Below are 26117 nucleotides of genomic sequence, written 5' to 3'. Positions count from 1 at the left end.
GGGCATGTTTATGTAACATGTAACCAGGTTATATGTAAATGTACAATGTCTTCATTTCAGCCATCACCTTTTGCCTGGTCTATTACAGTAGATTATGTTTTTAATCTTTGGTTATAATCTGTCAGTGAGGTGGAGGAGGGTGTGTGTTGTAAAGTAAGGTGGAGGAACAGGAAGTTGAGGGTTGAAGAAAAGTACGTGAAATAGACATACACCATGACTGATCATTAGTTGGAGAGAGATGGTCCCTTATGCGGGGCTGATATTTTATAACAATCAGAGCAGCAGCAGTGTTCCCAGAAGAAAGGGGCTAGCACCACACTGTCCAGCTTGGTAGCCACTAACCATATGTGGCTATTTACATTTAAAATAATTAAGTAAAGTTAAAGAAATAGGATACAGTCCTTCGGTTACACTAGCCACATTTCAAGTGCTCAATAATGAACTGTGGCTACGACTGCCTTACAGGCTAGTGCAGATATAGACTGTTTCCCTCATCGCAGAAAGTTACATGGGGTGGTGCTGGATGGTAATTTCTCGGAAATGTTCAAAGACTGGCTAAATACTGTTATGATGGCTGTAAGTAGTGTGAGGCCACCTTTTAATAACATGCAAAGGTATTGCCACTGACTTAGTACAAAAAGGAGACAGGCATCACCTGATTTTTAAAAAATGTTTTGTTTTCACTCTGCCTATTTGCAAGCTAGTCAATTCATCTCTTCAGAAGAAGAGTATTCTTGTGTGTGGTGAAACAGATACCCCTGTCGACGTAGGAAAATAGTTTTGAAGTATAAGTTTTTATCTTACTGACTTACCTCATTTTGGAAATGTTCTTGTGATGACTAAACACAGATTCTGTCCAAATGAAACCCGATATTTTCAGAAATATAATGTGTCATTTCTTAAAAAAGATCATTTTAGAGTCTTTTGGTTGGATATCGTAGTCAGAATCACTTCAGTTTGTCTTATGTTATGAAGAAGGGACTGATTATAAGGTTTAAAAAATGAAATTACAAAGAAGTTCTGAAATTAACCCTAATTAGGAAAAATAATACCAAAATTAATTTCAGTCACTTAAACGGTGAATTTGAATCATAGTCCCTTCTTTTCCTTTGAGTTAGAAACATTTTGGGATTTGAGTGAGTCAAGGATTAATAGTTTATCCTAAGTTATAGATCACAAAGCAAGTAAAACATCATTTAAGCCAGTTCCTTAATAGAAATTCTAACTCAGCAAGCACTATTTGGGTAGGATACCTGCTCTTTTGGGAGAAGGAATTAATGGCTGAGGGGTGGGAAAAAAATCTGTGTAGGGAGATTAAGTGGGTTTAATTTTGGGCAACTCAGGAACAGTGTGTACTTTCTCACATTTAGTGTCTCTTGAGTGACCGGAGCTGTAACAGAGAATGTTTTACTATGTAATCCCTTTAAAATTTTTCCTTGTATATGCCCTTTCAAGTTTCTGAAGTCTGAAACCCAGTGCCTGACCTTAAACACAAGTTGTTGTGGAAACATTTTTAATGTGGCACCTTTCCTGAGGAGTCAGGTGGCTGAAATAGGACTAGGGAAAAGTGTTTCTGTGTAGTTTCAAAATGTGATCATTAGGATGAAAGTAAGAATAGTAATATTTTTGGCATAAGTCAAGATCGGGGCTAGAGTGTTTAGTAAAGTAAATACCCATCAGTTGTTTAAAAAGTGACGATCTCTGATCTCTAGGGCCAAGCGATGATGAGCCTCTCAGTTCATCTATAGCCATTTTTGTGATTGTCTTCATAAATGCTGCAAGACTTTCTGAAGGCTATAATTTCATGTCCTGTTCTTTTTTTTTTTTTTTTTTTTTTTGAGACAGCATCTCACTCTGTCGCCCGGGCTGGAGTGCAGTGGCGCGATCTCGGCTCGCTGCAACCTCCGCCTCCTGGGTTCAAGTGATTCTCCTGCCTCAGCCTCCTGAGTAGCTGGGATTACAGGCACCTGCCACTACGTCCAGCTAATTTTTTGTATTTTTAGTAGAGATGGGGTTTCACCATGTTGGCCAGGCTGGTCTGAAACTCCTGACCTCGTGATTTGCCTGCCTCGGCTTCCCAAAGTGCTGGGATTACAGGAGTGAGCCACCGCGCCTGGCCTTCACGTCCTGTTCCTTAAAGCCCATTGGAAATAGATAATATAGGCAGCTTTGTAACATATTTTTGCTTAAACAGTCTTTATGGAAAAGGAGGATAATTGAAGTTCCAGTGACTAGGACAGGTAAAAGTTACAGTTGGATGCTTGTTTTGTTTGTCTATCATATTAAAAAATGAAATTATTTTTAGCCATATGTAGTTGTTTAAAATATTTCCTTGTCTGTTGGAGCTACCTGGAAGAAAGGGAGTGACAAAAATAGGAAAGATGATCTTTATGAGGTATGACTGACCTTAAATTAATCATATCAGAATTTTTATGTACAGAAAGTGTTCTTTCCTTCAGGGGGATGTGTGGGAGGGTGTCCATTTTTACTTTATAGCTACATTTTATATTAAATGAAAACTTAGATCTTTTGCCGCAAGCAGGCTTATGTTGCCATCGGAAGACTATGTGAAAAACGTGACAGCAAGTGTGTGATTTGTGACTCCTGTGTGCGTCCCTGCACTCTGGTGATGTGATGAGTGTAACTGTGGATCTTACCAGGGGCACTGTGTGGTCTCTGGAGGTCCTGGAGTCTCTGATGCCTATTATTGTAAGGAGTGCACCATCCAGGAGAATAGAGATGGCTGCCAAAGATTGTCAATTTGAGGAGCTCTAAGATCTCTTCTGTGAATGCAAAAAATATGGCTACAAGAAGAGGTGATTGGTGGGTGGCCCCTTCCTCCCCCCACATCAAGCTGCTGCAGCTGCCAGAAAAGATGCCTACTATTACCAGCAGAGAGGGAGCGGAGCCCAGAGCATCACCAGGAGTGCCTGCTAGTATGCTGGCACTTTGCCACCCCTCCTCTCCCTTCACCCAGACACGTGGTAGGGATGGAAAAGGATTCTTCACAGAGCACTCTGGCACACTGTATCAGAGAAAAATTGATAGATTAGTTAGTGGTTTTTCTTGAATTCGAGAAGCAAAGATCTGTTCTCCATATTGATATGTTCTCCCTCAACCAAGATCTTCTAAAAAGAAGTAATATTTTAGTCTTCTGCTTGAGGAGTTGACTGTGAAGCTACACCCAGTGAAAAACATGTTCTTGCAGCAGCTCTGGTGGCAGCTGTCCTTGAGGAACCTTCGGTGTGTGGTGGGAAGCTATCAGAATAAGAAATGTAGCCATTTAACACTTAACCATTTAACATGTTTTAACACTTATGCTGGTGTCATGTTATTTTCCTTCTGAGAAATTGGAAATCCTTTCTGTTGTTATTATGTTAACAAAGGTGGTGGTTATTTTCTGGTAAAAAACAACAGCAGCAAAAAACTTAGCCATTTCTGTCAGTCCTCCTATGAAGAAATGAGACTAATTTTCTAAGGTGACATTAATTTGCTTTTAAAATACTTCCAAAAATGTTTTAAGCAGTGGTATTTGTATTGGAATAAGTATGTAACCTTACAAAATGACTCTTTAGCATGACAGTGCTGTTAGTTGTTTACCATCAGTTTTGTTTACTATTATTTGTAGTAAATTCTGGATCACTATTTCATAGAAGTGATAAGACTAGGACTTGGTTGGAGATTACAGTGAGCTGTTGGCATAGAGGTAGGGATTGCAAAAGTAAAAGCTGATGGTGGCTGAGAGGAGTCTGGTAGGGTGGTGGGTGGGATTCTGTAGTCAGGTCTGTGAAGCCAGGGAGAAAATGGACGAGCTCATTCCGAAGCAAAGACTACTACACAGCAGCAAGAGACCTCAAACCTGAGCAGGTCTGAGAAAGGGGGAGAATAAGAACTTGGGGGCATTTCCAAGTGTACAATTTGCAGGACTTGACAAGGGGTCAAGGCAAGGGAATTGATAGGGAGAGAGTAATTTTTCCAAGGATGATTCAGCAGCAGCCTCTTGTTGAGGTAGGTGCCTCTTTTGAAGTTTTGCCAGCGAGGGTGCCTCTGACAGACTGAAAGGCTCGGTTCTCTCATCATGGATTCTGACATTCCCTGTATCAGCTATCTATAGCTGTGTAACAAAGCACCCCAAAACTTAGTGGCTTAAGGTAAGGACCATTGTACTTGCTTATAATACAAGTTAGCAATTTGGGTTTGGCTGGGCTGGGCATTTCTTCAGTTTGGGGTCAGACCCATGGTCAGCTTGGCTGGGGCTCTTTTAAGATGGTCTCACTCGCGTGTTGGGTGGTTGGTGGTGGCTGTTGGCTGGCCCTCACTTTCCACTGATTTCTCATCCTGGAAGAAACTTGCCTGTACTTTGTTTCTTGGCTGCAGCAGTGTTCTAAGATAGTGGGAGTGGAAGCTGCAAAGACTCTTGAGGCCTAGTCTTGGAAAGTCACACAATGCCACTCTGCCACATTCCTTGGGTTGAAGCATATCACAAGGCCAGCCCAAATTCAAAGGGAAAGGAAATAGATTTTTCTACTTTTTGGGAGGAGTGGTAAAATCCCATGGCAGAGGGATATATATACAAGGATGGAGGAATTCTTATTGCCATTTTGCAAATTCCTTGCCACAGCAGCTCAATTTAGCACAAGGAAGATGAATATACAATATTTGTCATTCATCTAACTTTTGTTTTTCACACGTATTAGGGGAAACTATTACCCAACTACCCTTGTGTACACTCTCTTTGTTATAGTGCCGTTGATTATAGGTTTCATAGACTAATTTGCTGTATGAACTAAGCATCAGAGTGATTTTTGCTATAGAAGTGGCTTCAGGAGTATATCGCTTGCTAAACAATCTAAAGATGTTGATTCCAATGTGATATTTGAAGGGGAGGGAGGGTGTGTGTGTGTAATGCTGATCCTTTTTTAGCCTTGAGGTGTTTTATTCCAGACTGACTTTCTTAAAACTCAACACCACATTAAAAATATAGATTGTTTGCATGCATATGTATTTGTTTCTCCTGCCACCTACAAGTCATGAGCTAGATTTGTCACAGCCCGAAAAATAACACGTTGTCTGTGCATCACTCAATTTAAAGGTAGATTTTTGCTTAATTAAGAAAGTTTCTTTACTTTGAAGTCAATCCAGCAATATTTTATTCCCCGTTTCACAGTTTTTCAAAAAGAATTGCTAGCCTATTAGGATAGAAATATTAGAAGCTTTGTAATAGTTACTGACAGAATTACAGAGTTTGCCCCTTCATTTTTTTTAGTTCTTGTTTTAGTTTTTTTTGTTTTGTTGTTTTGTTTAGAAATAATAGAAGGAAGGGAGATGTACTGTTATACCTTTTAATTTTTTTTTTTTTTTTTGAGTCAGAGTCCTGCTCTGTCACCCAGGCTGGAATGCAATGGTGCGATGTCAGCTTACTGCAACCTCCGCCTCCTGGGTTCAAGCAGTTCTTCTGCCTCAGCCTCTGGAGTAGCTGGGATTATAAGGCACCTGCCACTACACCTGGCTAATTTTTGTATTTTTAGTAGAGATGGATTTCACCATATTGGCCAGGCTGGTATCTTGGCCAGGCTGGTCTCAAACTCCTGACCTTGTGATCCACCTGCCTTGACCTCCCAAAGTGTTGATATTACAGGTGTGAGCCACCGCGCCTGGCCTATTTTACCTTTTATTAAGTTGTAAAGTCTTTCTGGTAAAAGCCCTGATCATAAAATATTATATGCTTTTAGATGTGGGAAGAGGGCTAAATGTTATCTTTATAAAGTTAGAGATTTAAAGGCTAAGTGACCTGTTTATTACATTGGAAGACAGGTCTGGACGTGGGATTAGAATTGTGGAGTGTCCTTCCTGTGGCTGGCCTGGGTTCCTTTCTCATGTAAGGAAAAAGCACTGAGAAAAAGATGTTATCTGGATCTCTGAGGTTATTAAAAATTCCAAGCTTATTTAATTAATTTATTTATTTGAGATGGAGTTTCACTCTTGTCCAGGCTGGAGTGCAATGGCGCAATCTTGGCTCACTGCAACCTCTGCCTCCTGGTTCAAGTGATTCTCCTGCTTCAGCCTCCCAAGCAGCTGAGATTACAGGCATGTGCCACCACACTAGGCTAATTTTGTATTTTTAATAGAGATGGGGTTTCACCATGTTGGTCAGGCTGGTCTCAAACCCCTGACCTCAGGTGATCTACCTGCCTCAGCCTCCCAAAGTGCTGGGATTACAGGTGTGAGCCGCTGATCCTGGCCCTATTTTAAACTTCTCAAATATTATACAAACAATAATATAAGGTCATTGTAGAAAATTTATACAACACTGATGAGTGAAAAGGAGGAAAAGTAACCTCATCACCCAAGGCTAGACACTGTTTGAATTTTGATGTAGGAGTATATATTTACATGGCATAGGACTTTAAAAAAAAAAGTGTAAATTGATATTTTTAGAAATGTCTACCTTTTTTGTATTCCCAGTACTTTCACATTTAATTTGTTACAGCAAGTAAAATAAACTAGTCTTAGATTAATACTTGCTTGGCAAAAGTGATTTTATTTCTTGAGATTTTGGCATACACTGACAAGCATGCCTTATGATTACTGCAAAGTGTGTTAAGTGTATTTTTTCTCATACTTAAATGTTTTCAGAATCACGGAATACATCTAATACAATCTACTCTTAATGTCTGTGTTACGACTTAGATTTCTTAGGAGTATCTATTATACTTTGCCTTTTGTCTTCCAGATACTATTGGATCACCTTATTCTGATATTTGGCACTTCGTTGATTGGTAGAAAAATCGTTTTGGCCAGGCGTGGTGGCTCACGCCTGTAATCCCAGCACTTTGGGAGGCTGAGGAGGGCGGATCATTAGGTCAGGAGATCGAGACCGTCCTGGCTAACACGGTGAAACCCCATCTCTACTAAAAATACAAAAAATTAGCTGAGAGTGGTGGTGAGTGCCTGTAGTCCCAGCTACTCAGGAGGCTGAGGCAGGAGAATGGCATGAACCTGGGAGGTGGAGCTTGCAGTGAGCTGAGATTGTGCCACTGCACTGTGAGACTCCGTCTCAAAAAAATAAATAAATAAAAAAGAAAAATTGTTTTACAAAAAGTTCTGGCACAGAGAGAAGTTAAGAGTCAGTAACTTTCTTACTGTTTGTGGATGTGTTTGAACAGAGTAGTGACTTTTGGATTTCATGGTGACTTCGTATCAAACCTAGAGCTGGCAGCATGAGGATTTTCTAGATGAATTAAATATGTGGTATCTTTTTGTAGAACTAGCTGTGTGATTTCATGCGGATGTGGGAGAAATGAACAGGAATTTAATTTGATGATATGAATGTTGAATTTTGTGGTCCTCTAAATTTTAAGGATTTTGTAGTATTTAGAACAAAAGGACAAAATAGCTTTTGGCATGACTAGTCTTTATTTTAAAAGTTTTTTAAGTTACAAATGTATAATATTTATGAATCAAGTAGATGAAAATAACTCCCAACTTTCATTGCCCAGAGATGGCCTGTATGGCCAGTTTGGTGTGTATCCTTGCAGATGTTTTTCTATGTATACATCTACATAAAGATTTTTCCAAAATGTAATAATTTTACATGTAATGTGGGAACTATACGTATTGTTCTGCAATCTGTAAATTTTACTTCTTCAAAGTAATATATATATATTACTTGGGTATTTTACTTCTGTATATTTTCTGTAAATATTTTTAGTAAAGTATACACATTATAAATATTCACAGCTGTCATTCCAGGCGATTTTTCAGAGATCCACCTCCTTTAAAAATGCCTATTCTGGATCCATTGCTATTCTATGAGTGCAGCTGAATTTACTTAACTAATTCCTTTATTGATGAACTTATTGATTGTTTCGAAGTCTTTATTATTTCTGTGGGATAGATATCCAGAATTTCAGATGGCCAAGGCCAGTGGTATTGTATTTATACTTTTGATAGATACTGTGAAAATTTCTTCCAGTTGTACTAATTAAATGCTCGCTTATTTGCTCCCATTACTGACCTTAAAGGTAAGAGGGAGTTATAGTGAGAAGGCGTCTTGCCTTATTCCCGATTTGACCCAGACCTAAAATATCTAAGGTCAGGAGAAAATGGTGGGTGGGGTGAGGTGGGGTGGGATGGTTGGGTAATTGTGGATTGGAAAAGAAAAAATTATTGCCTCAGTTTAGGGAATGAAAGTTGCATCACTTATGGTCTAAAAAATGAAGTGTGATGAAGTTTATTTGTATGAGCAAATTTATGGAAAGATTTTTTTGAATTGGTGGGCAGTCTGGATTGTAGAATATAACAAAATTGGTTAATCTGCCCTTTAGGTTGTAAGGAACAGGGACTCACTAAAATTACCCAAATAATGGGGCATTCTTTATAAAGGTAGATGTGGGAATAGGGGGACAGGAATCTCATCCATAATCCTGGGTTTTCTAGCATCCCTGGAAAAGTTGAGGGTCTCAGTCTTGGGAATTGCAGTGAAATGTCTGCATATGGACTGGGAAGTGGATAAGACCTCAGCAGCAGGAAACTTTGGCTCCTCACTCTTCTGGATCCTCTAACCTTAGTGTAACCGGCCAATCAGCATGTGTTTGCTTTGCTCATGCCCACCTGCTTCTCTGGCTTTCTTACCTACTATCTGTGCATGTCTTCTCTGTCGTGTTGTTTCTACTTAGTCAGAATTTTGGCTCATTCATAGCTCCTTATGGCCCACCTAGCTTCTCTCTTCTTCCCTGTTAGCCGCAACTATGGCTGCTAATTGCTGGATTCTGTCTGTATTTCCCAATCTTAATCCCAAAGATTGAGAATCTAGTTTTTAGTGAGTCCCTTCATAGAACACCTGACTGCCCTAAACTCAGACACCCTCCTTGGAGAAGGGTGTAGCATCGGAAGTTCCTGCCTGGGAAGGAATCACAAGTGTGGCAGGCACCACTAGTGAGTGTTTTATGTAATACTGCTCTTAGGTAAGTAACTGGTCACGAAACAGAGACGACATGTCACCCCAATCAGCAAAATGTAATCCTGATCTAATGTACTTTCTTTGTTAAAATATATACTTACAATGTGTTTAAAGAGCAGTTTATTGTTTTGAGTCAATAAATAACTTTCTTCCCTAGGAAGAACCTCCCTTTTCCCTTATGGATTGTAAATTGGGAAATCTTATGCCCAGTTTCAGTTGTAAATTGTCTTAAATTCTGAAATAATGATGCCCAAATCCTGAGATATGGTCTGGTCTTGCCTTTTCTGCTGGATTTAAAGTACTATGAAGTAGTTCATCCTGTTTATGTAATGGTGATAAAATTCTGAAAAATATACCTGGAACCTGATACTCTTTGAGGAACTAACTTTCCTATGTCAATAGTTTTATCAGCAGTATCTTCTCCATGGATATTGAGAAGAGAATCTGATCCTCCCAAATTTTATGATGTATTTGGTGGTCCAGTGTTTCAGAGATGCAAGTTTGTTAATATCCTCTGGAAGATTTCTCAAGGTTGCTTTGTTTTCCTCTTGAGGGTCACTATTAAGTATCCCTTTTTGCCCTGTTCTCTTCCTCCTGAACCCCATTCTGCTTCACTTTCAAAATGATGGCTAGAGGGTTGGATGTGTCCGTGATCATGAACTGCTGAGTCCTAAACTTTGGTGTCTGTGTCCCTCAGAACCTCAAAGGGCAGTTTCCCTGTGACTTTTTAAAATGAGAACTATGTTCATAAAGTGCTGTCTTAGTTTCAGATCACTTGAAATGTAATCTGATTTGAGAGACAGTGTTTAAGCTCCTGTTTACCAAAAGGCTGTTTTGATTATCATTTTGCAGGAATTGTTGCTGGGTAAAAGACAAATGAACAACGTACTCAGAAGAGATGACCAAATGGTCTGATTTCATGTTGGAAAGTTTCTTCTGGTGGTCTTGAATCTGCTTTTTAATCTCCTTAAAAATGCCTTTTTAGCACATAAGCAAAATTAAACATTATTGTTTTATTAAAAACTATGCAGTGCTCCTTATTAGTTAGGAGAAAAATCTCTTAAATCCTTTTTGTTAAGGACATGTGTAATTTAAGGCTTTCATTTTGACAGCCTGGTTTCAGCTGACAGGTATGTTAATCTCTATTTGATTGCTTTGGTGAGGAGTTGAAAATCACCTAATGCCTGGCTTAGTGTGCATTTGTAAATGCGCTTTCTTTTGGTTTTCATTTCATGCAATAATGAAATGAATTTTCCTACTGTTATTTTGTTATAGATTGATGGTTTATCTGATTACCAGATTTAAATAAACAGTTGAACCATATTCCCTTTGACTATGTCCCCTTGTTTATCCTTTTTTATTTGAATGCTGATGGGTCTTTATAAGCATTATTATCAGCATTATTATCAGTACATATGTATGTATAGAGCCTCTTCATCAGTTATCTTGTAGCATAACAGTGCTCTAAGAAAGCAATTTTTTTTGTTGTTTGTTTTTTTGGTTTAAGAATTTCCTATTCTTTTCTATTTTGGTTTAATTTTCATTACACTCTTTTCTTTCTCCCCTTATAGGTGCCAAAGTTTATGTGAATATGATTATATATAGAACATATGACTATATATAATCTTTTTTTCTTTATGTTTACAGAGGCAAAAGATATATTTGTGTGTTTATGTGTGTAAAGTAATACATGACAAAAGAAAAATTGTGTGTAATAGAAGTAATTTGACTCTGGGGAGAATTTTACTTTATGTTTTGAGGTAGAGCAACCTTTAGAAAAAATATTCAAAGTCAAAATTCTGGGAGGGATTTTTTCCTCCATACCAGGAGGACTTTTAAAAGCAATTCAAGTCGACCAGATAATTCTGATACAAACACTTATGGAGCACCTGCTGTGTGCCAAGGACTGGACCAATTACTCAGCATACTTGATGCCTGATCCGTTCCTCATTCCTGCGAGGGTTGGTGTGATTATCTCAGTTTTACAAATCAGGAGGCAGAGACTTGGATGATCACAGTCAGTTGAAGGTCACGCAGCTGGATCTGAACCTAGTCTTGGCTGTTTGCAAAGCCCTCACCCTTGCTATGGTCCTCTTTGCCTCCTTCACTTTTGCTGTCTGACCTAGCTTTATGATTCTCAAACTTCAGGATAAGAAGTGAATTTTCTTTTTTTTTCTTTTTTTTTTTTTTTGAGACGAGTCTCACTCTGTCACCCAGGCTGGAGTGCAGTGGCGCAATCTCGGCTCACCGCAACTTCCGCCTCCTGGTTCAAGCAATTCTCCTGCCTCGCCCTCCCGATTAGCTGGGATTACAGTCACGTGCCACCACACCCGGCTAATTATTTAGTATTTTTAGTAAAGACGGGGTTTCACCATGTTGGCCAGGCTGGTCTTGAACTCCTGACCTCAAGTGATCTGCCTATTTCGGCCTCCCAAAGTGCTGAGATTACAGGCATGAGCCACCGCGCCTGGCCAAGAAGTGAATTTCTAGAAGAAAGGTCCCTATTTTTAAAGTAGCATCACTTGGCTATTGGAGGAAACTCCAGGCAGACCCTGGTTCAGAGCCCAGTGGCATCATTTGCTAGCTTTATGACTGAGAGCCAGTTACTTGGCCTCAGTGTGTTTTGTGGTGTTTCAGCACCAAATCTGGACCGTGATATTGGCCTTGCAGGGTTGTTTTAAGGATTAAAGATCATGAATGTGCAATACATAGTAAATGACAATGATGATTATGATAATAGCAGTTAGCACTGAGGAGTTGTTATTACTTGTCAGCTCCTGGGCTAAATGCATTTCATATTTAGCTCATTTAGTCCATACAACAACCCAATGGACAGGTATTATTGTCTCTGTTTTACATGGAAAGAACTCAGTGTGTGAAGTCTCTTGTTATTTATATTTTCCACATCAGTGTACCCCTGCATTGGTATGGCTAATTGAGAATTCACTGACTAGAGAATTCACCGTCATTCAATAAACATTAATTAAGCACCTCCTATAGGGTAATTAAGATAGATAAAAGTTCTCTTTCCAAACCTTATATTTTAGTGATTACTTTTTACCTATTTATCCTCTAACTGGTTTTATTTGTGGTGTTAAAGAGGGATTAATCTTATGGTAGCTTAAGTACTTAAACATTTCACATACAGGGAAATCATGAATGGAAATGCTTACTTTCCAAACCACTTTTTATGTGTCTTCAAAATAATTAATGCTACTACATTGGTAAAAAGGCTCAGAAGATATGAGGAGATGAGGAATCTTCTAAAAATACCCTCTTACTACTCCTCTCATTCTTTCTTCCATCACGCAAAGTACCTAAAAATGCAATTGATAAAATAAGTTGCATAAAGCAGCAATCCTCATGGCCTGTCATCTCTCCAGAGCAATGATGGGGACATTGGGAGGTTTAGAAAAGTTATTAGCATTAATGCTAAAGTGCTGACAGCTGAAAAGAGCACAGAGGAATTCTGGCAGTGGACTCACGGTTCATTATAGCAGGGAGAGAGATTCCTACACCAAGTGAAAACACTGTAGGGTTTCGCTCATGTGCTTCCCACCATTGAAACCAGACTGGAATATTCAGCCAAAACAGCAGACTGTTAGATATTTAAAAGAAGGAAAAAAGATGCAAATACACTACTCTATAAACATGCCTGTCATCTCCTGGCTGGTAGTGCAAGGCACCATGTGGGTTAGGAAAGTTCTTCCTTCCATGTTAGAGAAAGTGGAACCATACTTATTAAATCGTGAAACAGGGTGGGAAGAGTGGAGAGTCTATTCTTTAGAAAGACCTGAGCAACTGTGAGCTGGCTGAAGGTCAGAATTTAAATCTCCCTGCTTTTTCTTGACCAGACGATGGGTTAATTATCCTCCATCTCTTTATTCGGTCTTTGTTGCGCTCCGGTGAGTGCCAGCGTTGCTACATCTTGGTGATCCAAAGAAGAAGTGCCCTTTACGGTCTGACCTTGAGGAACTTGGAAAGTCTGCAGGAGAGAAACAAACAGGGAAATGATTATACCCTTTGAGGTAATTCTCTGGTGGAGGTGTGGTAACTAATCGTTCCATCTCCAAAGTCCTTCTGTCTTTCATCAGTAGCATGTTATATAGTTGTACTGTTGATCCTAAAGGAAGGGATTTCAATTCCAACTTGGAAATTTCAGCCATCTATTCTGTCTTGCAGACTAGTTGTCTTGTTCCAAGATAGACTAGTAGTGAGAGACAGGACTAATGTTTTCATACAGCTTTGCAATTTTGTTCATAAAAAGTTTTTGAAGTTTAGTGCTGCCTATACAAACATGGGTTAAATGCTAACACTAACTGAATATACATGTAAGTGTGTGTGTATTTGTTTTTTGATATGCATGTATTAACATAATGTTCTAACTTGTATGCAAACTGTGGACTCTGAGACAATCAATGTTTAAACTTTCAACAAGGAAGAGAAATAACGAAAAGAAACAATGGTTTTTTTGTTGTACCCAGTAACTAAATTTACCATTGTTTTAAGAACTTGACAAATGACCACAGGATGTGAATTTAGTCGAGTTGTGCCTTTTAACAAAGGTATCCTAGTTATAGTGGAATTTTTTACTTCCTATCATCCTGCTCATGTGTTCACTTGCCTGCCTCTTCTGAAATCACCAGCAGTTCAGTATGACTTAACCAAGTAAATGAATTACTGCAATGCAAAAGAAACCAACCCAGGAAACAAAAGGAATCACTATTATTTCTGACTCTGTCTCCTAGATCAGCATTCGAAGCCAAAGATTTCCACCTTTTACTGGAAAAATACTAAATGAAATGACTCACTTTAAAAAAAAATGACCCCTGCAATGCAGCCTAGTTTTAATTGAAGGTGGTATTTAACTGAAAGTGAGGGCAGTGTGTATAATCTTAACCTCAGTCGGACACATGTTCAATTATATTATCTTTGACAAAAAGTTTTTATTTCATCCAGAAGAAACTAAGCAAGCATTTAATGGAGAACTGTTAGGAACCAAAATTTCCCTAGAAATATTGCCTTTGATTTTATGGAATATTTTTCTTGATGCAATTGAAATGACTTGCCTTTGATTTTGATATCTCTTTTGGCATTGACTATACATGTCATCTCTTTGGGAGAGGAGAGCTGTATCCATGTTGTTAGTCATCTCTTCCACCTATCAGTGCTCTATTAATCGCTGCTCTGCCAAGTACTTTTTACATGCACATCTCGTTTAATATTGATATCAAGCTAATGAAGAAAATGAAGCCGAAAATTTAAAATATTTGCTAGGGTCAAATTGAGTTTCTCGCTCTCCAGAGTCTGTAAATCCCCTCTTAACCATTATGCTGTGCTGCTTAGAGTGGTTTTCTCTTTGCCCCAGGAGAACTCTCACTAGATAAACCAACAGCATATTCAGTACATGTGTGTTGCTTCTCAGCAGAGAAGTTCTCAGCTTTGTTGGGCATTTGTTGCTGTTGCGAATTGAGTTGTTTAGTTTCCTTTCATTATTGGCACATGCTTGTGATCCCAGCACTTCGGAGGCTGAGGCAGGAGGATTGCTTGAGGTCAGCAGTTTAAGACCAGCCTAGGCAACATAGTGAGACCTTTATCTCTATTTATAAATGTATATATTATTCACATTAAAATTTGTTAAAGAACAACTTTGATTATCATCATTATTCAAATACTCAAGCAAAGGAAGGCTCTTCATCTCTTTCCTTGGACAGTACCTCATAGCATGCCATTATGTTTCAAGGTGCATTCTATAGTAAGATGAGCAGATAATGCTTGGATGATAAAGTTTAAAGTAAACTTGTAAATCAAAATTTGCAAAAAAAAAAAAAAATAGATGATAGCAAGAAAAGTAGGTTAAAGGAACTTGACGTCTCCTTTTTAATATCAAGGTAACTTGTCAGGGCCTGGAAGACATCTATCAAGTTGTGAACACTGTCTCATCTTTTTAAATGGTGATTCTAATAAATGGCTTTTTTAGTTTCTAAACCTGGACCATTAGACAACATTGAGATTGGTAGGAGAGCAATTGTGAGACCAGAGTTTTGTTGCATTGAGAGGAGTGCTTGCTTGCCCCAGACCACTTGGAGAGAAAGTCAGGAATGGGTTAGATATGTTTTCTTTTTCTTTAGCTAAGGGCATCTGTCTGACTGGCATTGGGTTTGGACGGTAGAGGGATAGAGGAGACCTACACACAACTCTCTGTGATTTAGTAGGAGGCAAGGAAGTAAAAGAAGTCACAGAAAAGCCTCCCTCTCCCTGAGGAAGTGAACAGAGATAGAGACCTCTTCCATCCAGGGTAGGAAGTCCCCATAGTGCCTGACTTATCTGTATTCTGCTAGGCTTTTGAGCAGTAAATTGAGAGTTAAGTGTATGTGGAAAGTATCTGAACACACCGAAAATATCTGAAGTTTTTTTTTTTTTTTTGAAACAGAGTCTCACTCTGTCACCCAGGCTGGAGTGCAGTGGCACAATCTTGGCTCACTGCAACCTCCACCTCCTGAGTTCAAGCGATTCTCCTGCCTCAGCCTCCCGAGTAGCTGGGATTACAGGCATGAGCCACTGCGCCTGACCCCCTGCCTACTTTTTAGAGTGCTATCATCTCACTTTTTCTTCCTTAATATACAAATTATGTGAATCTTTCAAGGTTCAACCTAAATGCCCACCCCAAATTCTTGATTCATATGATTCTTAGGGAAAATCACCTGTAGCTGTGTAATGTAGCAGCTTGGGCATAATTATAGCTTATTTCGTCTGGTAGCTTTTTAAGTTCCTGAAGAATAAAAAGCATGCCTGTCCTGAGTTTTATGTAGTAAGATTTAACACGGTTCGTACCACTAGTTGGGAGCTGGTTGTTATTTGTTGAATGGGTGCATGAACTTCTGTCAATCTTTTGATTCTCCTAATAGCTTTCTCTGTGTTTAATTGAGGCTTTCCCCACATCTTTTTCAGAGTCTAGACCTTTTGGACTCTGCTTTTATTTCTTACACTTGATTTTTTTGGGGGTGGGAGAGGAGTGTATTCTGTGTTCTTCTGTTTGTTCTCTATGGCTGGAATTACTTTTGGAAAGATGTGACACTGTTTCGATTTTGTCTCTGAGCCTTTTTACTCAGACAAAATCACAGGAGTTTCTCTCAGGACAGTCATGTTCTTTAGGTGACTTGGCCCTTGCTCTAGCAAGCCTACCTTGGTTGAGCGTTTGGCTAGGAGAAGTGGGAGAGCAGTTGATGCAAATACCGCTGTCGTATGACCTGACCCTGGTATGCATGGTGCTGTGCCCTATGGTCACTATTTTTGATGATAGGACTTTGTCCAGTCAACTTAGCGGAAAAGATCATACATGTTGAACACTGCGAAAGTGAACTTTCCCAAGATATTCTTTTGGGGAATTTCTGAGCTTTTGTGGTTCTTTACAAGTTACTTGTCTAATTTGTACATTCACCTCTGCTGTCCCATGGGCCTTGGCAAGTGACAGTTGCAGTGCCGATGTTTCAGAGTAGAGAAGCTTTGTTAGAGCGTGGGGTTATCTGGGAACTCTCTTCCAATTTATGTGGTCTAGTTCTGTTTAAATTCTTTCTCCATTACAATTCCCGTTAGCAAAAGTTATGCCAGTAATTTCCATTTATTGCCTCCTTAATGGTGACATGGTGTTAAAAGATGTTTATATGATCCTACATATCTTAGTACTTTCAAAATAAAGAGACTGTTAGTGATTTACTGCTAGGAGGCTATTTCTGTCTAAATCATGATAACATGGACGTGATCTTAGAATTAGTAGTTATGCTTTTTTCTTCCTCCCCTCCATAGGAGATTATGTTTCTAGGGCTGGCTTTACTATTAAATATGTCTACAGTCAGTCCTCCATGTCCATGGCTTCTGCATTTGTGGATTCAGTTAACTGTAGATTGAAAATATTTGGAAAAAAATGGATGATTGCATCTGTACTGAACACGTACAGACTTTTTTTCTCGCCATTATTTCCTAAATGTTATAGTATAACATCTATTTACATAGCATTTACTTTGTCTTAGGTATTACTCTAGACATGATTAAAGTATACAGGAAGATATGCATAGGTTATATGCAAATACTACATCATTTTATACAGGGTTCTTGAGCATCCATGAATTTTGGTACCAATCCCCCATGAATACTGAGGGGCAACTGTATATATTTTTTCTTTTGTGGGAGGTGGGGCCAAGGATAGGATAATCTGTGATCCTCACATAATAAAAATATTCTGAAATGTCAGTTTATATGATTCTTTGATTTTTCCAGATCTATATTTCTGTGGTATAGGAAGGTAATAAAGGTTATGATAAAGAAACAGAGTATTCCCCGTCCTGCATCCGGATACTGGCCTTTTTCTGATGGATAGAAATCGGGGTTTTCTAATTCATGCTGAATCTGAATCTCCTCCTCCAATAATGAAGGTCCATAGGAAATTCTACCAGGTGGATCTGTAATGGAACATGTTCCCTGTGTGATTTAAGGAATTCAGACTCATTACTTTCTAGGCACCCTTGGTGGAATGTTCTTCAATAACATGGGAGAGTGGGATGCTTTTGAAGACACAGGTAGAGCTGCCGGGAAACACGTAATCACTGATTTTCGTGTTGTGAGTTTATTCACGTCATGAGATAATGGCTTGTGGAAATACAACCCTGGCAGGTCTGAGCAGTCTTCTTTTCCCAACAGAGCACGTCTGCTTCTGCTGAGAACCTAGGACTAGAGCTCACCATATTCCAAGCAGCGCCCATCTGGGCTCCTGGGCTGGCTTTTAAAAAAGCCTTGTTCCTAGCAGGTTGGTTGGGTAAAGCTTCGTGGTATGGGAAAGGGGCAGGTATGCAGGTAGTCACCAAGCTGAGGAGTGCCTGGCACAGAGCCGGTAACCAAGACCTCTCAGGAGATGAAAGTCCGCTGCTGTTCATGAGATCATCCATGCCTAAGAGGTGTGGCGGTGGCATTAGCCTTGGCTTTAGAAAGTTGAAAGCACACGAATAATGTCTTCTTTTGAAGGTGGCTTATAACAATGTTTCTTTGCCTAAAAACTCGTATTTCTGTCAGGTTTGCTCAAGCTGAGGATGGCGATTTGCCACTTCATTAGATGACTCACGTCACTGAAAAAAGACATTTAGCCCCTTCTCCTGGACTGTCCAAACCTAGGAATTTCCTGCAGGAATGCCAAGGAGATCTTCAAACAGCCAAACACAACTTTTGCCTTGGTGTGCAGGCGTGCTTCTGTTTCTGTCAAAATAAATTAGGCTGCTAAGTCGTAAATTAGGAAAATATTTTGCTACTTGTGTTTCTTATTTAGCAAGTAGAATAAATAGCTGGCCTCAAAACAAAACAAAAACCCAAACCAACCTCAAGTCGATTGACAGAAGATGATTCTGCCTTTGCCAAGAGTGAGGACGTACCTTCTCTGGGAGACAGGAAGCCTTCATCTGTCTCCCTCTGATTTGACTCAGTCCTTACCTTCCATGTACCTCTGGTCAGGTCACCTTGCCCATTTCTCCCATTGCCCCTCATATGGGGTTGGGGTTTGCAGGCCTAAGGAGGAAGCGCCCGGGAGGCCTATCCATATCTGAACTCTGTTTCCTGTCTCTCTTCCACCAATGTGAGGTTTCTCCTCACATTGCTTTTACCCAATACATGAAAGATTTCCTTTGTCAAGCTTATTGGAATGCCCTGTGGGAGGGATGCTATGCAAAAACATAAATGTAATGCATAACTGCCCAGTCCTTAGAGATGCTAGAGCATCCTTGGCACCTTCACAGACCCCACTCTCTGGTCAGTCCCTAGAGAGCAGGGTGAGGTGCACTTGAGAGGTGGCTTTGTCCTCTACCCCAGTACCATGGTCCATGGTGATGACCTTTATCCCAGCTCTGATAAAAGGCTATTTTAGGTTTTCTAAAATACAGTTCCTCACCTAGCCCAGAAAGGAATATTTCCATTTTCCCCCCCTTTCCTCTTGTCTGATTCTTTCCAGCTGCTGTTCCTTTACAAATGTCAGATTTGTTTCTCCTGTGTCACCTCGAGGCAACTGACATTCGTGACTAATTATTAGAAAGGGCAGCCTTTTAGTTTATTTTGATGAAAAAGTCTCAGAGAACTCTGATACACTGTATTTGAGCAGGTGACATGTTGATGTTTGGGATTTGGGAAACAGATCCAGCAAAAGTAGAGTTTTTAGCATGGTAGCTGGAGGAGTCAGAAGGTCCAAGGAAAGCTTCATGAACTTATTTATTACTAACGCCCTGTGTATTCTCTGAACTAATTCCAGGCTTGTAAACTTAATACCAAACAGCCAGGCCAGGTGGTCACGGGGCTTACGGAAGGGTCATCTTGGAGCAAAGAACCACACAATGAACTCTTATCCAGCTAACGTTTTTTTTCTCCCCTGTAAAATCAAATTAAATCAACCTCAGTTTGGAGGATGTGGAAATGGGGGGAGAGTATGATTGGAGTCCTGGCCATTTGGTAATGCCAGTGGTTTGTGGGAGCAGTCTGGCTATGAAGGATGCATAAAAAACAACTCTACAATTTAAACTTATTTCAGAAAAGGGCTTTTTGTTTGGCACACACTGTTGCAAGCCATTTTTGATCCTTCATTGTGAAACCTTCATTCATTGGCATATTATATAAGGTCAGTGCAAATACCGTGTTGAAAACACATGGATCATGGTACATCCCTAGAGCTGTAAAAGAGACTGATAAAAGATGGTATGTACTAACATGAAGAGAGCTCCAAGATATATACTACTGGGTAAAAACAGCAAATGACAAAATGAAGAATAGAGTTGCTACCAAAAAGGGGCAGCAAACCAATACAATCTTTTGGATTTCCAGTGTAGAGGAAAATCTTACCTCAGTTCGTGGCACACAGTTATCAGTGGTCTGGGCAGGACCTTTTTCAGAATTATCCTGTACAACATTATTTCTTGACTTTCTTTTATCCTTATTCCCTTACTCGTGCCTTTCCCCCGTAGTCAACCTTTTGAATATTTATGTATATCCTTTGTATATATTCTTGTAAAACATGTTATTGTTTTACATGCTTCTTTTTCTGAGGTGTAATCCACATAACATAAAATTATCCATTTAACAATTCATTGGCATTTAGTACATTCACAACGTTGTTTAACCATCACCTCTGTCTAGTTCCAAAACATTTCCACCGTTCCCCATACCATGAAACAGTTACTCTCCATTTTCCCTTCTCCCAGCCCCTGGCGACCACCTGTTCTGGATATACGTCATATCCAGAATACAAATGGAATTAAACAGTATGTGATTTACCTATTCTGGATACACTATCCAGAATATAAATGGAATTAAACAATATGTGATCTTTCGCATGCATGTATTTTCAAATCAGTCTTTATTGAGATCTAGTTTACGTAGATAAAATGTACCCACTTTTTAGTGGACCTTGTGTTTTTGTTGTTGTTGTTGTTGTTATTTTTGACATCTTTCACATTTGCTTACAGCAAGCCCACTAGGCAGGCACCGTCATCACCCTGTTCTGCAGATGAGGCTTGAGGCTCAGGGATGCCGAGTGACTTGCCTGGGATTGCATGACAGCTTAGGATGTGGAGGTGGGCAGGCTGGCTCTAGAGTCCATGCTGCTCCACCACTGTTGTCCACCGGCCTCTCAGGTCTTCACGTGGGTGATTTCAGAGCCTGCCTTTTTCCACACAACATTATACTGTTTATCAGGTTGATAAAAAGTGGCTATAGAATATTCTACTATTCGTATATACCGTAATTGAACTACTTAGCCTTTGATGGATTTTTAGGATGTTTCTAATTTTTGTTTGTCATAAACCGTATTGAAAGGAACATTAAGGACTCAAGAAAATTCTAAAGTCATATATATTCATTATAGAAATATGAGCAAGCAAGGAAAATAAGCTAAAAACATATAAACATTCCCCCCAAGGTTAACTGCTCTATGCAGTTTTTCACATGGTGTTCCAGTTTGTCTTACACTTTTTTTTTTTTTTTAAATATGACTGGCTTTTGTCACCCAGTCTAAGCTGGAGTGCAGTGGTGTGATCTTGGCTTACTGCAACCTCCACCTCCTGGGCTCAGGTGATCCTCCCACCTCAGCCTCCCGAGTAGCTGGGAATACAGGCATACATCATGATGCCCGGCTAATGTTTTTGTTTTTTGTAGAGACAGGGTTTTGCTATTTTGCCCAGGCTGGTCCTCTGTATATTTTTTTTTAATAGGAAAAAATCACTTGAGAAAGGATGATATCATAAATGAAGTTTTGTAATAGAAAGTTTATAGTATACTGTGAACATCTTTTTATCTAACAATAGTGAATATTTACTAAGTGCTTAACACATGACAGGGACTATTTTCATGTTTTACCCTACTCATGGCAATCATTTGAGGTATGTGGTTATTATGGCAGATGAGATTTGTGTATTTTTAAATCTACACAAATAGTTTTGTGCTCTAGCACTTAGTATTTCTCACTTTCTAAATTCAGCGCTATATTCTTATGATTAATCCATCTACCTTGTTAGACATTTGCTGTCACCATGGGTTTCCTTATCTCTTCTTGCAACTCCCAGTTTCCACACACAGCGTTGCAGGGAACATCTGTGAACATGCACTCATGGATCTGTGGGTCGAGTCACTGGGAGACACATCCAACAACAGGATGAATGGATCATGGGATATTTATGTACTTAATATGACTAAATATTGGCAGAGGCAGATTCTCCTCCATAATGGCTATCCTGGAGTCTATACTCTTATGCTTTATCTTTTTTGTGGTTTCAAGGATGTATGTATAAATGGCTAGGAAAAAGGACCAGAAAGAGATATACCAAACCAGTAACACTGGGAACATTTACAAGGAACCCAGGAGGGAGAGGATGATCGGAGGACCCTTAGGCTGTACTGGTCATGATACGATGTGTTGTAAGGACAGTGTCTTCACGTGTAACTTACTATTATAATTTACTGTTTACAAAAAAGGTCTGAAATGTGACCTTTACCTGAAGTTTACAGGGCTGTGCTATGAACACATTTCAAGTTGTGAATGCCTGGGTTAAGGTTAGTCATGGAGCATGGAATGAGTTCTTTGCAGCTTAGTGCTCTTTGAGGCATGCTCTAAACAGTTATCAGGTTATACCAGTGAGCCCTTTTCAGACATTTAACTGAGGTTTCTCACATCTCACATGGCTCAGAGAGGTTGAGTAATTTTCCCAGGAGCACAGGGTCAGGAGGGTTGGCCAAGGCAATGTGGAGAGGTGGGTCAGAACAGGCAACTTCATGAATGAAGGCTTGTTCAGGAGGGCTTGTTGGTCTGTACTTAAGGCTGGGGAGGAAGTCGGTGCTCTTTCCCTACAGGTGAGATGGGGAGGAAACATTCTCAAGAACAGTAAGTTTCAGTAGCTTCCTTATGCAAACACTCCACGGAACGAATATATTCATCTGGTCTGTTTGCTAAGCACAGGGTATTCAGATAATCTTTGCCTGACAAGCTGCTTTTGTTTCTGTAAAAGGAAGGTAACAGGAAGGTCTTCAATTTACGACTCAAGCTTTCTTCTTTCACCTCTTCTAAAGTGAGAGAAACAAAGGTTCTGGATGACTGGATGAGATATTTTTTAAAGGTGCCATTCAGGTTCCTTTTGGGTATTAGTTTCAACTGAGATGTCTCATTCTTTCTGTGGAACTAAAACGAATAATGATCAGTAAGTCATTTTTGAAAGTAACTGTGAGAGAGTGGGGCAGTTAACTACCACCTCTCCATTCCCAGCACCTGGTTACGCACACCCTGATTATGGTATAGACTTAGTTAATAAGAGAACCAGTGAATGTTTGTGTCAGAATTTTGCTTTCAGAACCAGGCATAGGAATTTATACATGAACGCCCTGTGCAGAAAGAGGAGGTGTTTGCACACAGCTACACTGACAGGTTATTTTCCACTCTTGCACAGTGACTAGTACAGATTCCTCTCATGAGCTCCTCAGAGACGTAAGACAGGGCGTTGATGATGCTTTATCAAGTAGACAGTATGTTTGCTACTCACAACTAAGTAAAATTAAAATATAAGAATAAATTGGAAGGCAGATGCAGATATAAAGTCCCATCTTTAAGGCAGGAATACTTCCTACCATCAAATATTACCCAGAACTCACTGGTTTAGAGGTTGAAGGCACAAAGCATGGTTGAGAAGGCTGAACTCCTGGCCTGTCTCTTCACGGGGTTGGTGAACTCTGGTAAACTCTAGAACAGAAATGACCCTTATAAACAGGTGCACATATGTGGTGAGTACCTGATGAATGTGTGCTGACCAATAAATAATTAATACTACTTCCTCTTGACTCATGTGTTTGAAATGAAGAACAGTCACTCTAGTTGCAGTCTATACTTGTGTGGAGCAGGGAAGTTGAGCAATACATCCATATTTAGTAACACTCTTGAGATGAGATAGATGGGGTGGGAGAGATAACAGTCATTCTTTGCCTTTTGGGTGGATCTAAGTTAAAATATTTTTATTGTCTAGATTTATAGCTAATTAATAATTTTTTTTTGCCCTAGAATATTGAGGGTGCAAGATTTTAAAGTTGGATTTAGAGAAACTGAAGTTTCAGTTTGTTTATTGTGATTACGTAAATAGAGAAAACAGACTAATACGTTATACTTTCTCTTTTTAACCATATAATGACTACTCACCATTGAAATTTTGATGAGCATTTTTTTGCCTTATTTCAGAGAAAGACAAGTGAAATTAAGTTGTATATTATTTTGTGTAGATTGTTTCTTCTCCAGTGTTCCTGCTGAAAACAAAGAGGAGATTAAAGATTTTCCTGTTCAGATTTTAAATCCGTTATTCAAAGTTTGAGGCTGGGCGCGGTGGCTCACGTTTGTAATCTTAGCACTTAGGGAGGCCGAGGTGAGAGGATCATTTGAGGTCAGGGGTTTGAGACCAGCCTGGCTGACATGGCAAAACCACATCTGTACTAAAAATATAAAAAATTAGCCGGGTGTGGTGGTAGGTGCCTGTGGTCCCAGTTCCTAGGCAGGCTGAGGCAGGAGAATCGCTTGAACCCAGGAGGCGGAGGTTGCAGGGAGCTGAGATCATGCCACTGCACTCCTGCCTGGACGACAGAGCAAGACTCCGTCTCAAAACAAAACAAAACAACAAAGTTTGATAGTTTGCTTAACTAATGGGAGTAGGTGTCTTGATGTGTGTGCAGCTTGTATGATCCAGGAACTGATAATGAAGTTTGCAACATCTCTAAGTTAGAAATTTTAATGAAACCACAACATATTTTCTTTCATAGCAATTCTCTGAGCCAGCGTTTCAAGAAGGGGTGGGAAAAAAATGGTGATAAATGACCTTTGAGGTGAACTTTTGATATTTGCATTGCAGTTCTTTGGGTTTACACTTTTAATTTTTAAAATTGCAGGTGACATTTGTGAAAAGTGTCAGTTTCCAGTATGTTCACAGTAGTGATAGTATGACCCTTAAAATAAGTAAGCACATATATGCCTATTTTATCAATGGATGTCTTCAGAGTTGGTGTGCCATTTTTGCAGCATGGGTGAGAATTGAGGTTTTTCTAATTACATGAGTTTCTTTCTTTCTTTCTTTCTTTCTTTCTTTCTTTCTTTCTTTCTATTCTTTCTTTTCTTCCTTTCTTTCTTCCTTCCTTCCTGCCTTTCTTCCTTTCTTCCTTTCTTTCCTTTCTTTCCTTTTTTTTTTTTTGAGATAGAGTCTCGCTTTGTCACCCAGGCTGGAATGTAATGGTGATCTTGGCTCATTGCAACCTCTGCCTCCCAGGCTCAAGCAATTCCCTTGCTTCAGCCTCCTGGGTAGCTGGGATTATAGGCGCCTGCCACCACGCCCGATCAGTTTTTGTATTTTTAGTAGAAACTGGGTTTCACCATGTTGGCCAGGCTGGTCTCGAACTCCTGACCTTAAGTGATCTGCCTGCCTCGGCCTCCCAAACTGTTGGGATTACAGGCGTGAGCCTCCGCGCCCAGCCTAATTACATTAGTTTTTTTCTTTTCGTTTGTTTCTGAGACAGAGTTTTGCTCTTGTTGCCCCAGGCTGGAGTGCAGTGGTGCGATCTCGGCTCACTCCAACCTCTGCCTCCCGGGTTCAAGTGATTCTTCTGCCTCAGCCAACCGAGTGAGTAGCTGGGATTACGGGCATGTGCCACCACGCCCGGCTAATTTTGTATTTTTAGTAGAGATGGGGTTTCTCCATGTTGGTCAAGGCTAGTCTCAAACTCCTGACCTCAGGGGATCTGCCCACCTCCGCCTCCCAAAGTGCTGGGATTACAGGTGTGAGCCACCGCGCCAGGCCTTACATTAGTTTCTTATAGTAAGAGAAAGATTTCAAAGTTATATATATCTAAGAATACACCTACCTTCATAGTTGAGCTTTTTTCCCCAAAATACATGTTTTTCTGGTGGTCTCTGTATTTTCCATCACTTTAAAAAAATCTAACTTATTAAAAGTTATTTGACTTTTGCTTAAGACTTTCATCATCATCAGTAAAAATTTATGAGACTGCTTCTGTGCATTTGCTTCCTACGGGCCTAGGGGTGCAAAGGAAAGGGGTAGAATCTAAGATTCTAGGGTTAACCAAAATCGAAGGTTTGTAGGCTTCTCTGAATTTAGGTGGAATAAGGTGGAGAATGTGATTCTGGGTGGTATTGTGCTATCCTCGGGATAGCCACTAAGCTCGTTCTACCAGTCAGGCTGGGCTGAGCTATGGTATGGTAGCAAACAACCCCACATCACAGGAGATTAGCACATCACAAGTGTATTTCTTGCTCTTGCAGTTCCCTGTGACTGTGGGAGATATCTTAAGTCAGCTGTCCTTCCTGCAGCAACTCAGTCAGCTTCAGTCTTGTGGCTCCATCCTCTTATCTCTAGCAGCAGGAGGGGAAGAGTTATGGGAGCACTGCTCAGGGGCTTCCCCACCTCAGTGATGGAGAGGTGCTCATCGTTGCTCACATTTCTCTGGCCAGAGTGAGTCACGTGGTCCTGCCTATTGCAGGGTAGTGCAGTGCTTTTGTGCTCAAGAAGGAGACATTTGTAAGCCCTAGTAATGTCTATCACATGTGTCTAAATGAGAATTGGAATCTTGGAGAAGACATTGGAACTAGAGATGA

At 39.9% G+C, this 26117-nt stretch overlaps 1 protein-coding gene and 1 pseudogene across 1 annotated transcript in view; both read left to right on the top strand.

Annotated features, from left to right (window-relative positions):
- Positions 1-26117, top strand: part of STK39 (serine/threonine kinase 39) — a 293318-nt gene that overhangs the window by 12836 nt on the left and 254365 nt on the right. The gene's annotated exons all lie outside the window — the stretch shown is intronic.
- On the top strand, positions 541-20962 carry LOC109025827 (PHD finger-like domain-containing protein 5A; annotated as a pseudogene).

This window comes from Gorilla gorilla, chromosome 11, assembly GCF_029281585.2.
Source record: "Gorilla gorilla gorilla isolate KB3781 chromosome 11, NHGRI_mGorGor1-v2.1_pri, whole genome shotgun sequence".
NCBI lineage: Eukaryota > Metazoa > Chordata > Mammalia > Primates > Hominidae > Gorilla > Gorilla gorilla.
This window is presented reverse-complemented; position numbering and strand designations above follow the sequence as displayed.